Genomic DNA, 15,669 nt, shown 5'->3' with positions numbered 1-15,669 from the left:
CTGTTTGAACTTGCTATCCTGCAAAACTCGAGTTAGCTGCTTAGAGAGAAAGGTCTTCCTGTATGTGTTTTCTATTGTTAACGTTAAATTAACTGTGAGAAATGTAGTGAACCGAGGTCTACCCCATTCTGAAAGGTGTACATTTCCCTAACTAACATTACATTGCATCCATTGCATATCACTGGATGATTACTATTAGCCTGAGTTTAAACAAGGGGGGGGGGCGACTTTGATTCAATTGAAACGTACTATAAATCCCAACAACCAGAGAAAGAAAGTTTTTTTTTTTTTTTTTAACATTTTATCTAAAAGGAGAAAAACATTTCAAATTGAATACGTTGGTCGCACTAACAAACTTCATTAACAAGAAACTGAATATAGTGCTTCTTCGGTTATTTACAAAGAACATTTTGTCAAAGAGAAGACTAGATTTTGGAAAATCCATTCCATTGCATATTAATTGCAAGCGAAGTAAAAACCTGACATGAAACGTGCTCACAACAACAGAGGGGAAAGAGAATGTGTCTACTTTTTTGAAGGAGATGCATTTAATCTGGGAGGAGAGTGAGAGCAGCTGGAAAACGATCTATTCTCACCCCAGTGCACATTACCGACTGAGCACTTCTCATTTCAAGATTTGTTTTTTTTCCAGTAATGTGCATACTTTAAAGAATATGAGACTGCTGGGGGGAATGCTATGGTACACAAAACTGCTGCCAAATTGACCTCAAAATTGGTTTATTTCCGTTGTTTACGGCCAATGTGTAATCAAAAGTTAAAACGGGAAGTAGTTTATGTCACATAAGCAGTACAACACTGATTTGGTACACTGGGAGCCGAAGAAAATGTACCCAATAATAGATTATTGCTTCTGGGTCCTGTGAAGGTGGCGCCAACAGCAATGCTGTGGTCCGCTGACCGTAAAATCAGACTGATTTCAGCCAGCTTTGAGGGACTTATTCTCCAGGATCCCTTCAAACACACACACACACACGCACATGCAAGTAGACACATGGAAGATATGCGCAACAATCAGATGCCTCAGATGGAATTCCAACTGCAGGCGAAAAAATGGCAACAACGCTCTGGCATGTAACCAGGCAGACCCAGCCTCTCTGCCTGATCAGTTCTGGAGTTGGCCGGCCCCTGAGAGAGCAAGCAAGAGAGAGAGAATTGTTTGGAAGGTAAAGAAAAGGAAAGAAAATCATTTCGCAGCGGTGCTCGCTTTTGTACTCCAAAGTAGTTGAACCCAAATAAAAAGATTTTCAATGACAAATACAAGCCAAACTAATGAGTCCATTAGTGAAGGGTTTCATCCCCGGACTATTGATGCATTACATTACAATACCTTTTTGACTTGCAACACACAACGCCTCACAAAAGACACCATTAACAATGTATAATCAGCTAAACTAAAAGTGTCACGCATTCTGTGTGACCTCCACTTACATTTGATCGTTAGCAGGAAGCGTCCCCTAAATGGGAAGGAAGCCTAATTGGCATTGCTAACACATGTAACTGCTGCTTGATTCATTTAAAAAAAACAAATATTTCAGCCCTGGTAACGTCAAATGTACTTTGTTCACTACACCAGTGGTCCCCAACCACCGTGCCGCGGATCGGTACCGGCCCGTGGCGCATTTGCTACGGGGCCGCAGAGAAATAAATAATTTATTAACAACTGCAATCTGGCCTGTGGTCCTAGACACATCAATATCCCTGTCAACTCTGTAGACCAGGGGCCCCCAAACTTTTTCCTGTGAGGGCCACATAATATTTCCCTTCTCTGATGAGGGGCCGGGGTCAGTTTGTTACAGAAAAAGTGTGACGATTGCAGGAGTGCCTAAATGTAAAAATTTATTGTTTTTCAGAAAGCCACAATCAAATAACCCTTTCTGGATTCTTCAATGAAAAAATAAAATATAATATAATAACACTATTAATTAAATAGATAATAACCAAATAACCCTCTCTGGGTTGTTCACAGAAAAAAAGCCAGGAAATAAATAACACTATAGGAGAAAGAAAAAAAAAAAAAATCTTAAATGCTCTCTGGTATTGTTCAGGGGGCCGGACCAAATGTTAAGGCGGGCCGTATCCGGCCCACGGGCTGTAGTTTGGGGACCCCTGCTGTAGACTATTCAGAGTAAAGATTTGTATAGGTGGCCATCTAGTGGTTGGCCACAATTACTAGGGTGTTTGCACACCTATAGCAGCACAGCGTCAGTCAATATGAACAGTAACTTTAGCTGCTATTGGTTGTGTGCTGCGGACGGCGACGTCTTTGGACAGCTTTTTTACACAGGAAAAAGCCACCTGCTGAGCCAGAAGAGGAGCGCACAACCAAGTCCATTCTGTATAATTATAAAATAATAAAAGCTAGCAAACGAGGCTAAGAAACCTTTCACGACTGTAGAAGAACTCATTATGCTTGCGACCACGGATATTTGCCGACAAGTTTTAGGAGTGGCCGCTGTTAAAAACAGGTTGATTCAGTGTATTGTGAGTGACATTTTCCCTGTACTTAACTCATTTGCTCCCAAAAACGTAGAAATACGTTCTATTTTTAATTGTTTCAGGGTACCAAAACGTTTTTATACGTCTTTTACATTTTTTTTTTCACAAGAGACATCTCTCGGTTCTGATGCAAGTTCGCTCCAAAGAACAATGCTCAAAATCTATTTTAAAGCAATAAAACTGGCGACTGGAGGGCAGTAGCGCATTTGGTAAGAACTTATATCGGACCATCGGAAAGATGTGGAGAACGATGTAAACACAAGGCACATGCCCCACACAAGTTCCCTAGGTGAATTCTATTATGAGGCAGTGGCCACTATAAAAGAAAAGATTAAAAAAAAAAAAAAATCTATCTTGATGAGACGGACAGGCGGTGATGAGGGAAAATTTTACCCCGTCTGCCGATACAGCCGCGGCCACAACAGCGTCATCTCTCAGTTCAATAGTTTCGTTATGTGTAAAGAAATTGTTACTTTGCTATCAAAAGCTCTATTTGTCTTTTTGCTTAAGTTATTTTGTAGTAGGAATAATTCAGATGTTTGGGATGTCACAAAAGCAAAAAAATAGCTGTGTTAAGGTCCAAGTTATGTTTGAAATGTATGCTTTTACAAAAAGCTCAATTTCTCTGTTTTTTCATCAGAAATGGAAAAATTGCTCAAACTAAGCTATTTTCTAATGCTGAGTTCTAAAGAATGGAAAAAGATATGAACTTAATTTTTTTTCTGCTGAAAGAAGAGAGTCCAATCTTTCATTTGGTGGGTTCCATGTTTATATAGCAATAGAACAGAATTTTCTGTGGGCCTTGCAAAATCAGTCAAAATCCAGTAAAACAGCCAGGAGCGAAGGGCCTTGCTCCGGTGAAAATGGCTAGGAGTGAATGAATTAATATTCGTTTTTAGTCTCGACGTGTTATTTTATATTTACTGTCACATTTTCTGCCATACATTGCTGGTCCGTGAAAAAAAGGCCAGCATTACACCGGTCCGCGGTGCCAAAAAGTTGGGGATCACTGCACTACACCATTTCAGGAAATGAGGCCATTTGAATACTGTCCCATGAGGAAGTAAATACGGTTTACAATCCGACCATAATTGTTAGAACGTAGAACCGAGGTGGACCCAAACACAGGGAAACTCAAAATGGTTTTAATGATGAACAAAAGTCCAAAAAATCAAAGTACAAACCAAACTCGAGGAGACCAAAAGACTGGGAATCTTACTTACTTTGGGATACAGGAACACCAGGCATAGACGTGGAGCAGTAGGGGAACAGAATGACGCAACAATGACTGACAGAACATAGGGTACTAAAATACAGGCATGGGGTAATGAGACAATGAGGCACAGGTGGGTGAAAAAAGAGGCAGCGAAATGGTCAGCACACAAGGAGCAGACCACAACAGGTGAAATCAATTGTTAATCACATGACAAGACACACTAGGGCACAGAGGCAAACTCAAACCATGACAATACTCACATCATACTGTCGAGCAGGGGTCGGGAACCTATGGCTCGTGAGCCAGATGTGGCTCTTTTGACGGCTGCATTTGGCTCGCAGACAAATCTTTAATTAATTTAAAAAAATGTTTTGTTAGACTCCTTTGCGCATCTGCGAACCAGCGACTAGAAAGCCGATTCGCATTAATTTTAGTGTGAATGTGGCAAACATACAGTAGGGCAAATAAGTATTTAGTCAACCAATAATTGTGCAAGTTCTCCCACTTGAAAATATTAGAGAGGCCTGTAATTGTCAAAATGGGTAAACCTCAACCATGAGAGGCAGAATGTGGAAAAAAAAAACAGAAAATCACATTGTTTGATTTTTAAAGAATTTATTTGCAAATCATGGTAGAAAATAAGTATTTGGTCAATACCAAAAGTTCATCTCAATACTTTGTTATGTACCCTTTGTTGGCAATAACGGAGGCCAAACGTTTTCTGTAACTCTTCGCAAGCTTTTCACACACTGTTGCTGGTATTTTGGCCCAATTCCTCCATGCAGATCTCCTTTAGAACAGTGATGTTTGGGGGCTGTCGTTGGGCAACACGGACTTTCAACTTCCTCCACAGGTTTTCTATGGGGTTGAGATCTGTAGACTGGCTAGGCCACTCCAGGACCTTGAAAGGCTTCTTACAGAGCCACTCCTTTGTTGCCCTGGCTGTGTGTTTGGGATCATTGTCATGCTGAAAGACCCAGCCACGTCTCATCTTCAATGCCCTTGCTGATGGAAGGTGATTTTCACTCAAAATCTCTCGATACATGGCCCCATTCATTCTTTCCTTTACACAGATCAGTCGACCTGATCCCTTTGCCGAAAAACAGCCCCAATTATGATGTTTCCACCCCCATGCTTCACAGTCGGTATGGTGTTCTTCAGATGCAATTCAGTATTCTTTCTCCTCCAAACAAGAGAACCTGTGTTTCTACCAAAAAGTTCTATTTTGGTTTCATCTGACCATAACACATTCTCCCAGTCCTCTTCTGGATCATCCAAATGCTCTCTAGCAAACCGCAGACGGGCCTGGACCTGAACTGGCTTCAGCAGGGGGACACATCTGGCAGTGGAAGATTTGAGTCCCTGGCGGTGCAGTGTGTTACTGTTAGTAGCCTTTGTTACTGTGGTCCCAGCTCTCTGTAGGTCATTCACTAGGTCCCCCCCCCATGTCGTTCTGGGATTTTTGCTCACCGTTCTTGTTATCATTTTGACGCCACGGGGTGAGAACTTGCATGGAGCTCCAGATCGAGGGAGATTATCAGTGGTCTTGTATGTCTTCCATTTTCTAATAATTGCTCCCACAGTTGATTTCTTTACACCAAGCGTTTTAACTATTGCAGATTCAGTCTTCCCAGCCTGGTGCAGATCTACAATTTTGTCTCTGGTGTCCTTCGACAGCTCTTTGGTCTTGGCCATAGGAGTTTGGAGTGTGGCTGACTGAGATTGTGGACAGGTGTCTTTTATACCGATAATGAGTTAAAACAGGTGCCATTAATACAGGTAACGAGTGGAGCCTCGTTAGACCTCGTTACACCTCGTTAGAAGAAGTTAGACCTCTTTGACAGCCAGAAATCTTGCTTGTTTGTAGGTGACCAAATACTTATTTTCCACTTTAATTTGGAGATAAATTCTTTAAAAATCAAACAATGTTATTTTCTGTTTTTTTTCCCACATTCTGTCTCTCATGGTTGAGGTTTACCGATGTTGACAATTACAGGCCTCTCTAATCTTTTCAAGTAGGAGAACTTATTTGCCCAACTGTACTTGTCGTTCTATCTATCTATCTATCTATCTATCTATCTATCTATCTATCTATCTATCTATCTATCTATCTATCTATCTATCTATCTATCTATCTATCTATCTATCTATCTATCTATCTATCCATCTATCTATCGCATAGGTAACGCAGATGACTGTTCAAGTGGGGTTGCCGTATTTTGTTGTCGAAAATAGCGGCCGATGTGCGCAAGATCAGGCTAAAAGAAAAAAAGATGAGAAGTATCATACTTTTCAGCAGGATTGAACAGAGGAATTTGCCTTTGTGGATAGAGCAGGTTCTGCAGTGTGTCTAATACGCAGTGATAAAATTGCATCTATGAAAAGGTCAAATATAAAGCGGCACTTCGACACCTGCCATACTACATTTGCATCGAAATATCCTGCTGGGGACAGCAGGAAGAAAGCATGTCAAGAGCTAATATCAAGAGTGCAAGCGAGTCAGCAGCAACTCCGTGTTTCGACCAAACAAGGTGACTGGAATTCGGCTAGCTTTGCTGGTGCTTTAGCAATTGTGAGAAACGAAAAGCCATTCACAGATGGATGTATTCATGCTTGATGTTAATAATGAACTTTTTCATGACTTTTCAGATAAAGACAAGATAATTAAACAGATACACTGTAAAACAGGGGTCCCTATCTGCCGGGCTGCGGACCGGTACCGGTCCGTGGCGCATTTGCTACCGGGCCGCACAGAAATAACAATTTACTAATGACCGCATTCTGGCTGAATTAACCCTGTGCCCCTGCTTAACACACCAATATCCCTGTCTATTCTAGATATAATACTACGGAATAGATTAGAATGTCGTCATAGAAATCCATTGATTGGACTGCTAGCAGTACATCTTGTTTGTGTATATAACATAGCTATGTGTGCTTGTCCTCGATAATAACGTATTGCTAGGCCGCGGGCGGCGCCGCACATTTGTTCCCGGAAATAATTAGCCCCCACACGAGCGAAGATGACTGGAAAACAGACGTCTTTGGAGTTATTTTTCCGGCGAAAGGGCACCTGACGAGCCTACAACCTCGAAGACCCATGAACTGCGAAGGAGTGTATTCGTGACCCGTTTGTGAATAAATCGAGTGATTCGAGCATGTCTGTTCAACAGGAAGATCAACTTGTAGAGATCATAAATGACGGCGACCTTATTAAACGTACATTTGAGACAACAACTCTACCGAGGTTCTGGATTAAAGTCATTCTGGAATATCCTGACATCGCTACAAGAGCATTGAAAACCTTGCTACAATTTCCAACATCGTATCTTTGTGAAGCAGGCTTCTTAATTAATGTTTAACGACAAGGCGAAGTCGTTAATGGTGAGAGCGGTATGAAGTTGTTGTGTGCAGCTGACATGGCAGGATGTATCTGAGGAGAACTTTTCTACAAGTCCATGATCAAACGTAAGTTAATATTCCTTTATTGCAAGAAAGTTTGTAGTGTTTACTTTGGATTTGCTGCATTTGCGCATTTTTGCAGCTATGGTTTACGTTACGCACATGCGCAGAACCGCATCGTTGAAATTTTTGATGGGTTGCAAAATTTGTCAGAACAGCGGTCTGTGAAAAAAGACCCAAATAACACCGGTCCGTGGTGCAAAAAAGGTTGGTTGCTGTAAAAGACATGCCTCTGTCGGCAAGAACTGTTCCAGCACCAGAAGTCGCATAAATGATAAGAAATACTCATCATTGATTAGCAACAGCATAACAATGTTATTAAAAAGAATTCAGAGACTTATTGTACTTTAAAAGTGTTGAAGTTAAATAAAATGCACAAATTACTTGTATTTTTAGTTTTAAACATATTGCATGGCTCTCACAGAATTACATTTTAAAATATGTGCTGTTCATGGCTCTCTCAGCCAAAAAGGTTTCCGACCCCTGCTGTAGAGTATCTACAAAGACAGGTAACACAGAAAACACAAGGAGTCAGTGATGGCTGCAATACCTTGACCACAGTTTTACACACATACACACATAGAGACTGAGGAACGAGAAGGGAAGCAAGCATGATTTGGTCGACTCAAAAGCAAAGATGAGGACAAAAAAAGTGGTATGTGTGGGTTACATTAATACAGAGTGCCTAAACAAGGTTGGTTGAGGATCCTGGAACGATATTTGCCTCGAGGACGACACAAAAGCAAACAGTGATTGAAAAGAATTTTCAGATTAGGTTCGAAGCTCACTCTGACCTTTTGTCACCTTGCAAGCACCACACACGAACACACACACGCACCCACACACTGCTGTGTTAGCTTTAAGCTAAAAAAATAATGGCGATGGAAAGTCGTTTCAGTAAATATTCAATGATTTTGACCTCGGTCTAGTTTTGGTGCACATCATTCAAACTTAATAGAGTTCATTCTTCATGTCACACCAACAGTCTTTGACAGTGGCATAATAGCTCAAGTAAAATAAAAATGGACTGCACATGGCAGAGCTATAAAATTGTGGTTAACAAAGAATTTAAAACTTAGGTTTTCATTCATTTCCACCACTATTAATTGCCAAAAATTTCATTACTAACATTGCTTGCGCACTCACACACACTGAGACCTAGCTTCCCTCTTCTTATTTTATGGTATCCCTTCCCCACATGGTGTCCGTTTAATAAGAGTAGTCATATTGAGATAGCAGTGCTACTTGTATGTCTTTGTGTAATTATTTCCTGTGTTTGTTCTTTCTCTCTGCCCCCCTTAACTTTTTTCTGTACAGCTACCATCTCTGAATAAACAACACAATTTAAACAACCACAATAGGAGTACATCAAACTCCCATGTGGCACATTAAAACTGTTCCATTATTTTGCATAAACCATAAACACAATGAAACACTGTGGATAATTAAGATAACATCGCTGCTTCACTTTCCTAAAGAGGACAAACTGATGTTTGCTTTCCTCAAATGAAAACAAACGATCAATGCTGCTGTTTTGTTTAAAAACAGAAATTACTCATGTACTTTCCCCCAAACTAAGCAAACTACTGATGTTGCACACTTCTTCATTTTGCACTTAACAGTATATGTTTCAAGCTGTAATGTGATTTAGAATAGATTTGTATCTTAGTAAACATCAAGGGTGTAGGTTTGCATAGAGATGGTAGGGACATAACACTGGCAACTTTTCAGGATGCTCAAATTGTCCTCAACAACTTTTAAGCAATCTTATTTGCATTATAAAACGACTTCAGGTATATGGATAATTTAGATTGTCTTCCCATTTGTTGACCCTACAATTATTAAGTGAATTACAGTACTTTTATTATGTTCAGACTTGACATTGACCACTTTTCACTTGAATGTTTTCCCCTCAAACGCACGTTTGATTGGCTGATGACCTGCCCCCGCTCCCTCACACACACACATTCCCAGCCCCGACAAAAATATACCCCCCCCCCCAAAGACGACGGATATTAGTTTTTTTTCCGCCAGCAGCACCACTGTAAGTAATGTAAAAAGACATCAATGTTAAGGAGGTGGGGAACACATCACTAATTTTTCTACTGAAAGTCCGACCTGCATCAAAGTTAGCATTAGTGATGCAACGATTAATCGATTAACTCGAGTATTCGATTAGGAAAAAATATTCAAATTAAATTTTGTTGCCTCAAGTATTCGTTTAATTAAAGCGGCGTTGTAATGGTTTATTTTGAAAGAGTTTGCATTTAGTTTTATTGATTAGGGTGGATACACTGCCTTCTGGACTGCCTCTTTTCACATGGCTGAATCCAACTGCTCCCTGTTAAGACCAACATAAGCAAAGTTTTTGTTTGAGCTAATGTTTTTAATGCATTCATAATTTAGTTTATAGGTATATTTAGCCGTTTTTTGTAGGAATATGTGTCTGAATCATTTGTTAAGAGCATTGTGAAAAAAAAACTAGCATTTTATAGCATTTAAGCTAGTAGACTTTTTCTATTAAGTTAGCCAATTGCTCTTTTGTTGTACATAGATCCTCATTTAAAAAAATAAAAAATAAAATAAAATATATATATATATATATATATATATTAGGGCTGTCAAACGATTAAAATTTTTAATCGAGTTAATTACAGCTTAAAATATTAATTAATCGTAATTAATCGCAATTAATCGCAATTCAAACCATCTATAAAATACGCCATATTTTTCTGTGAATTATATATATATTCTGTAAAATAAATTGTTGGAATGGAAAAATAAGACACAAGATGGATATATACATTCAACATACGGTACATAAGGACTGTAGTGGGCATTTCACTCTACTGTCATTTAAATCTGTCTATGCTGTCCTCACTCCGAAGCGTCTACTTTTTCCAAAGCTAGACAGCTAGTGAACGACGCCTTAATAATCAGACTTCTTCCTTTTTCATCTGATTTATTAATAAAATGGCCTCAAACCATTGTCCTCTTTAGACCGTCGTAAAACTACAAAAAAAAAAGTACACAAGCATTGCATTAACAACAGCACGCTATACAGGTTCACTAAACACAAACAAAAAGCGTCTCATACAAAAAATATAACATTTCGCTTACTAACATAACATGTACATTCTTTACAACAACCATACTTACGGACAAATCTTGTCCAAGGATCATATAAGCACAACATTACAACGTAGGCGTCAGCCCGAGACGTCGTGCAGCCATATTGAAGTTGAACTGGCAAGAAAACAATAAACTATGTCGCAAAGCGACCACAAGAGTTCACTGTTAGACAGCACAAAAAGCCTTGCTGTATAACTTACCAAAAGGCAGAATACTGTCTGAGCAGGACATGTGCATTAATTGCGTCAAATATTTTAAATTTATTTTTAAAATTACCGCGCGTTAACGCAATAATTTTGACAGCCCTAATATATATATATATATATATATATATATATATATATATATATATATATATATATATATATATATATATATATACAGTGCCTTGCAAAAGTATTCGGCCCCCTTGAATCTTGCAACCTTTCGCCACATTTCAGGCTTCAAACATAAAGATATGAAATTTAATTTTTTTGTCAAGAATCAACAACAAGTGGGACACAATCGTGAAGTGGAACAACATTTATTGCATAATTTAAACTTTTTTACCAAATAAAAAAATGAAAAGTGGGGCGTGCAATAATATTCGGCCCCTTTACTTTCAGTGCAGCAAACTCACTCCAGAAGTTCAGTGAAGATCTCTGAATGATCCAATGTTGTCCTAAATGACCGATGATGATAAATAGAATCCACCTGTGTGTGATCAAGTCTCCGTATAAATGCACCTGCTCTGTGATAGTCTCAGGGTTCTGTTTAAAGTGCAGAGAGCATTATGAAAACCAAGGAACACACCAGGCAGGTCCGAGATACTGTTGTGGAGAAGTTTAAAGCCAGATTTGGATACAAAAAGATTTCCCAAGCTTTAAACATCTCAAGGAGCACTGTGCAAGCCATCATATTGAAATGGAAGGAGCATCAGACTACTGCAAATCTACCAAGACCCGGCCGTCCTTCCAAACTTTCTTCTCAAACAAGGAGAAAACTGATCAGAGATGCAGCCAAGAGGCCCATGACCATTCTGGATGAACTGCAGAGATCTACAGCGGAGGTGGGAGAGTCTGTCCATAGGACAACAATCAGTCGTACACTGCACAAATCTGGCCTTTATGGAAGAGTGGCAAGAAGAAAGCCATTTCTCAAAGATATCCATAAAAAGTCTCGTTTAAAGTTTGCCACAAGCCACCTGGGAAACACACCAAACGTGGAAGAAGGTGCTCTGGTCAGATGAAACCAAAATTGAACTTTTTGGCCACAATGCAAAACGATATGTTTGGCGTAAAAGGAACACAGCTCATCACCCTGAACACACCATCCCCACTGTCAAACATGGTGGTGGCAGCATCATGGTTTGGGCCTGCTTTTCTTCAGCAGGGACAGGGAAGATGGTTAAAATTGACGGAAAGATGGATGCAGCCAAATACAGGAACATTCTGGAAGAAAACCTGTTGGTATCTGCACAAGACCTGAGACTGGGATGGAGATTTATCTTCCAACAGGACAATGATCCAAAACAAAAAGCCAAATCTACAATGGAATGGTTCAAAAATAAACGTATCCAGGTGTTAGAATGGCCAAGTCAAATCGAGTATCTGTGGAAAGAGCTGAAGACTGCTGTTCACAAACACTCTCCATCCAACCTCAATGAGTTCGAGCTGTTTTGCAAGGAAGAATGGGCAAGAATGTCAGTCTCTCGATGTGCAAAACTGATAGAAACATACTCCAAGCGACTTGCAGCTGTAATTGGAGCAAAAGGTGGCGCTACAAAGTATTAACGCAAGGGGGCCGAATAATATTGCACGCCCCACTTTTCAGTTTTTTATTTGTTAAAAAAGTTTAAATTATCCAATAAATTTTGTTCCACTTCACGATTGTGTCCCACTTGTTGTTGATTCTTGACAAAAAATAAAAATTTTATATCTTTATGTTTGAAGCCTGAAATGTGGCGAAAGGTTGCAAGGTTCAAGGGGGCCGAATACTTTTGCAAGGCACTGTATATATATGTGTGTGTGTATATATATATATATATATATATATATATATATATATATATATATATATATATATATATACCGTTTGAGGCCGTTTTTCATGTTCCTTATCCGATTACTCGATTATTCGAACTAACTAGTCTATTGATTAATCGACTACTAAAATATTCGATAGCTGCAGCCCTAGTTAGTATACATTAATCTATGTGAATTTCTCAAACTCTAGGAGGAAGCTGCTTTGAGAGAAATATCTGTATGTTTTCTAGTGTTAATGTTAATTAAACTGTAAGAAATGTAGTGAACCAAGGTTTACCCTTTTCTCCCCAGTTTTCATTTTATTTTCATTTATGTGGTCTTAAAGCAGCCCATAGGAGCTTACATTTTTTGTTGAATTTGGCTGAGTGTGTGGACAAAAGCAGTAGTGTTTTACTTTTGTTAGGGTTATCGTCCCTACCAATATTGACACCAAACATTAGACATTATTTTGTTGATTAGAGACTCTTTATAACGGATATCAGTTTATGGAGGAGATACCACCTGTTGAATGGAGTGACAGCTGTGCCCGTAGGACCCCTATCTACAACCCTCCCATTAATGTTTAATTAAACAAACGTCCCCATCGGTGCTTAGTGGAGCTGCTTAATGACGGCAAAGGTGTCGCCCTGCAGAGAATGGCGGTGCGAAACACCTTCTGCAGGTGTAAATTGACCGGTCACCATCACCGCTGAAGCCCCGGAGAGATTTTGGGTGATGAGCTCATTTTTTCATTCGGGCTCCAATCAGCACTTTTCCGAAACGGCCTGCAGGGCGCACAATGTAACGGAAAGGAATCCCGCTATAGAGTTTCAAGTAAATGGTCGAACGAATTGAAGCTTTGTAACAGAGAAGTCACACACACACACACACACACACACACACTCTCTCTCTCTTATTCTGGTAAAGATCTGTCATGTTTCCCGCTAATGAAGCACCTCTCTGCCACAGCAGCAACTCCAGGGAACATTTCTATCATTTTCCTATAATTAACACCTTAGCAGATGAAGCACCACTACCATTGTGCCGCTGCTAATTTTGCCCTAATGCATTTGCACAGTTAGCTGCTTTTTTCCCCATTCCAATCAAAGAAATAATTGTGTTTCTTGGTAATTGAAACAATTTATGACCTACAGGTGCGGTATACACAAGGACCGAAGTGTTGTTGTTTTTAATGATCTCACTTCTTTGTTTGTCTTAGTGTAAATTGTCAAATTTAGAACGTTGTGAGTGAGTGGTAAACGGGGTGGATGCCATTTAAGATATATGCAATTAAACTTATTGCAAAAAAGGACTGACTTAACGAATTTCCTCCCAGATCGACTGCTACAATTGATGTGATTTTGTTCTACCTGGGTCTTCAGTCGAGACTTAACTAACTTCGCCCACATGCTGCCACTGTCATACTGAAATTATACAAACCTTAAATCAGAGGTGGGTAGTAACCTACCCATGATATGGCCCAAACACAAAAGGGATTGCTTCAATCAAAGAAAAACGTTTTCAATGAAAAATTAAGTGTTCAAATGCAATTTTTTTCAATCTCAAATACTTTTTTGCATTCAAAAACGTTTTCTATGATTGGATTTTTTCTTTTTCTTTGATTGAAGTGATTTTTCTTCTTAAAAATATTTTTTTTTGAAGCAACTTATTCTTTGATTGAAAAATAAAGACAAAAATGTAGCCCAAACACAAATCAGCATTACTTCAATCAAAAAAAAACTTGACGCCAATCAAAAAAAAAAAAAAAAATTAAATCATTGAAAAATAGCTTTCACATGCATTTTCTTTTTTTTTTTTTTTTTTTTTTTTAAGTTTCAAATTTATTTTTGTTTTCAAACACTTTTTTTGTTATCGAAGTGACTTTTTTTGGATTGAAAATATATATTTTGATTGAAGCAAGTTTTTTTTTTTTTTTTTTTTTTTTTTTTAATTGAAGCAACTTTTTTTTTTTTGATTGAATAAAAAAGACACAAGTCTACCTCCATATGGCTCCACCCAGGATGTACAATTTCTGACTGGGGTAATTACATTGGCACGACCCCGGCGGGTGTACCATATTCAATGGATGATGATCTTGGCGAAAAGTATTGCCTAAGCAGCCTGATTTAGAATTCCCCTCAAGAATGATGGGAAACAAAAAACGCTCATTGCCAAATTATTATTATAAATATTCTTGTAAGTTAAGTTCGGGGTCATCAACATGTTGTGCCCCCTCACCCCAAAACTCAAACTCCGCCTATGGTAGTAACACTTTACATGTACTCCGTTACATTTACTTGAGTAACTCTTTGAGAAAATGTACTTCTAAGAGTAATTTTACTACGCCATACTTTTTACTTGAGTAGATTTGTAAAGAAAAAACACGACTCATACTCTGCTACTTTGGGCTACACAAGAGTCGTTACATTTTCTCTCTTTATTCTACCTTTTTTTTTTTTTTTTTTTTTTTTTTGCCAGCGATGCCAAGAGTAGAGACCTGCCTGGAGTATTACCGGGGTAGCTCTCGAGATATAACCAATGAGACGTCACATCAATATCTCATGATTCTATTATACCAATCCCACGCAAACTTGCCGCTCTATATTCACGCCAGCCTGTTCAATCATGTGGTGTCCTTAAAGCACCGTAAAAAAAGAAGTATTTTATATAGAGCGCTGCCCTCAAAAACGACTCGAAAGCACAGATTTTAACTTCTCTTCCAGTTTTTATTTGGCACCAATTGACCACGGAAAACCGGAGGTATGATCCTTTTAATTCCAAAATAGTTATTATGAAGGAACTCTTCACTATTCAAACTAGGAACTATTTGCTCCACCAGAGGGCAGTCATACGCTTTGGACAAATAATGCTTCATTTATGCATTTTTTTTCTCTTGTCGGAATGATTTTTTCTTTGTATTTCTTTGGCTTATTGTGGTTATGTAATGGGTTATTGTACAGTATCATTGAAACAACAGTCCTTTTAGATAACTTCGTGCTAAGAAAAAAAATAACATTGCCTATAAAAAAAAGAATCCAACAAAAATATAAGTAGTTACTCACAATGTTACTCATGACCAGTGTTGTTAATGATCTTACTTTAAAAAAGTACTCAATTACAGATACAGATTACTTAACCCAAAAAGTAATTTAGTAACTCAGTTACCTGAATGTAAGAGTAATTAGTTACTTGGCAAAGTAACTGGTGTTACTTTTCATTTTTTTTTTTTTTTTTCCAAAAACAGGTCACACTATGTGAAGTTCAAACTGATCCTGGCACAATTGGCCCTATCCCAATTTTTTACCTTAAACTTAACTAGACACAGGGGTATTGAGGATA

The 15,669-nt window shown here is 38.7% G+C and overlaps 1 protein-coding gene across 5 annotated transcripts in view; it reads right to left on the bottom strand.

The window, feature by feature from the left end:
* The window catches only part of slc25a47a (solute carrier family 25 member 47a), a 560,121-nt gene that overhangs the window by 295,386 nt on the left and 249,066 nt on the right, over positions 1-15,669 (bottom strand). For 3 of the 5 annotated variants that reach the window (XM_057822969.1, XM_057822971.1, XM_057822970.1), the window contains exon 1: positions 3,741-3,799. The exons of the other annotated variants lie outside the window; for them this stretch is intronic. The gene's annotated coding sequence lies outside the window, so the exon portion shown is untranslated. Of the gene's footprint in view, positions 1-3,740; positions 3,800-15,669 lie in introns of those variants that run through there. 5 annotated transcript variants of the gene reach the window in all.

This window comes from Corythoichthys intestinalis, chromosome 19 (assembly GCF_030265065.1).
Source record: "Corythoichthys intestinalis isolate RoL2023-P3 chromosome 19, ASM3026506v1, whole genome shotgun sequence".
Lineage (NCBI taxonomy): Eukaryota > Metazoa > Chordata > Actinopteri > Syngnathiformes > Syngnathidae > Corythoichthys > Corythoichthys intestinalis.
The sequence above is the reverse complement of the archived record's forward strand: the minus strand, read 5'-3'. Positions and strand labels throughout refer to the sequence as shown.